This window comes from Salvia hispanica, chromosome 4 (assembly GCF_029641045.1).
Source record: "Salvia hispanica isolate PSC_SH4W2 chromosome 4, Shi_PSC_v1, whole genome shotgun sequence".
Taxonomy (NCBI): Eukaryota; Viridiplantae; Streptophyta; class Magnoliopsida; order Lamiales; family Lamiaceae; genus Salvia; species Salvia hispanica.
In genome coordinates this window covers 31,623,680-31,626,337 of record NC_142695.1, presented here as the reverse complement: position 1 = coordinate 31,626,337, position 2,658 = coordinate 31,623,680, and the positions used below count along the sequence as shown (strand labels likewise).

Here is a 2,658-nt window from a genome sequence, read left to right as displayed (position 1 = left end):
TTAGTTGAAGTTAGTTGAGTTAGTTGAGTTTGTTACTTGAGTCGTTATTTGTAGAAACAGTCATATAAATAGGTTGCTTTGGCAATGTAATTCATTCATTCGACTTAATGCAAAGAACTTTCTCATCTCCTTCTTCTCTCTCTCCTATATCTGGTAATACTCTGAATATCGGTGGGATCTCGGTCACCGTCCCTGCTATCGGAGACCTCGGTCTTGCACCAAGTGGTATCAGTCCTCGCGATCCAGCTTCCGCGATGGTTGATACGCGCTCTAGCGATGCGCGTAAACTGGAGGAAATGTTAACAGCTGCTATCGCCGATCTAAGGACTAAACTCACCGATGCTGATCGTCGGCGAGAAGATTTCGACAAATCGCGCGATCGCGCAGATGAGGCTCGCGACAGACAATTTAAGGAGCTTCGCGATGAATTCATTGCACTTCAAGTGCAGCAAAATGAGCTGATGACTCGAATGTTAGCTCCAGGAGGTGGAGGAGCACCGTACGGCGGCGGAGCTCCGATCGGTGGTCCAACGAGAGCACCTTACTTCGCCACTCGTCAATTGAAGGTCGGCTTCCCAATTTTCTTAGGGGAGGACCTAGCTGGTTGGATTTTGCGTTGTGATCACTTTTTCACGGTGGATCTAACACCGGAGGAAGCTAAGGTTCGTCTAGCTGTAATCAATTTTGAAGGAAGAGCCCTACAATGGTTCCAAAACTGGTCGAAATACCAGGATCTACCTATGGCAACCCCCTGGCCTCTGTTTCTGCAAGCTCTGGAGGGGAGGTTTGGCGATCATCTTCTCGGAGATCCAATGACTGAGCTGCTATCTCTAAAGCAAACCGGTTCGTTCTCTGACTATCACGACAAATTTGAACTGCTGTTAGGTCGTGTTTCTCTATCAGAATCGTATGCTATAAGTCATTTTATCAATGGATTGCGTCCTAATGTTCAAAGAGCTGTTAGGTTGTTTATGCCTCAAACGTTAGTTCATGCCTATGCTCTTGCTAGACTTCAGGAAATGTCTAATATAAGGGAGGGATTTACTACAAATACTCCTAGAAAGTTTGAACCTAAATACTCCCCATTACCAACTGCTAGTTCTGGAAATCCACCTTTACTTCCTACACCAATTACTCCAGCCTTTAAAAATAGAAGAATATTGACTGAAGAACAAATGGCTGAATGTAGAGCAAAGGGTACATGCTATGGTTGTAATGAGAAGTTTGAGAGGGGTCATAGATGCGCTAGAAAACAACTATACATTATGGAAATAGATGATACCTTGGCTGAACAAAATGTAGTGAATGAGGTTGAGGATAAGGAGGAAGAATTGGTTGCTGAGGATGAGAATCCATTGATCTCTATCCATGCCATTAATGGATCAGTATCTTAAGGGTTCAGAACTATGAGGATTACTGGAAAAATAGGCAAGAAGGATGTGCATATCCTCATTGACTCGGTTAGCACACATAACTTCTTGGATATTCATCTTGCTAAAAGGCTGGGACTTTCACTAACTCAAGTCAAGCCTGTGATGGTAGATGTTGCAGATGGGAATAGGCTGGAATGCGATTCTATGTGCAAAGGGTTGAAGTGGAAATTGAGACACACTACATTCATCACTGATGTGTTACTACTGCCCTTAGGCAACTGTGATATGGTTCTTGGCATTCAATGGCTGGAGACATTAGGCATCATCCATTGGGATTTTAAACATCTAATCATGGAATTTAAACTCCAAGGAAGGAAACATATACTCCGGGGAAGTGCAAAAGATCATAACATCCAGAATATATCTGAGAAGGAAATGAATAAGATCATATCTCATTGTCAAGATATCCAACTTTGCTGCATCAGAGTTATGGAGGCTAACTCAGTGGATGTTAAGGCCTTGGCTGACCACAACTCTGAGGAAGTTGTACCTGCTGAAATTCAACTCTTCTTAGAGACTCAAGAAGCTGTGTTTGCTGAACCCACAACCCTTCCCCCAATGAGAAACCACAACCATAATTGTACAGAATACTGGAGCCTCACCAGTGAACTCAAGGCCCTATAGACACACTGCCTTGCAGAAGAATATCATTGAAAAAATGGTCTCTGATCTGTTAACTCAGGGATTTATTCAGCCTAGTACCAGTCCCTTCTCTTCTCCAGTGGTATTGGTCAAGAAAAAGGATGGCTCTTGGAGAATGTGCATTGATTATAGAAGATTGAACAAGATAACTGTGAAAGACAAGTATCCTATTCCATTGATTGAAGAGCTGCTAGAAGAATTACATGGTGCAACAATCTTTTCTAAAATTGATCTGAGGCAGGCTATCATCAGATACGCATGGATGAGGATGACATTTCCAAAACTGTATTTCGAACTCATGATGGCCACTATGAGTTCACTGTAATGCCATTTGGATTGACAAATGCTCCGACCACTTTCCAAAGCCTTATGAATGATATCTCCAGACCTTATCTGAGAAGGTTTGTCTTGGTTTTCTTTGATGACATTTTAGTGTACAGCAAGGATGCTAGTACACATTTATCTCATCTGGATATGGTTTTTGAAAAGCTCAGAGAGCATTCCTTGTATGCTAAAGCATCAAGTGTGATTTTGCTAAGGAAAGAGTGGAATACTTGGGTCATATTATCTCTAAGGAGGGTGT

The 2,658-nt window shown here is 42.4% G+C and overlaps 1 pseudogene; it reads left to right on the top strand.

Annotated features, from left to right (window-relative positions):
- The first annotated feature begins 221 nt into the window (after positions 1–221).
- Positions 222–2,400, top strand: LOC148928456 (uncharacterized; annotated as a pseudogene).
- The last annotated feature ends 258 nt before the right edge of the window (positions 2,401–2,658 follow it).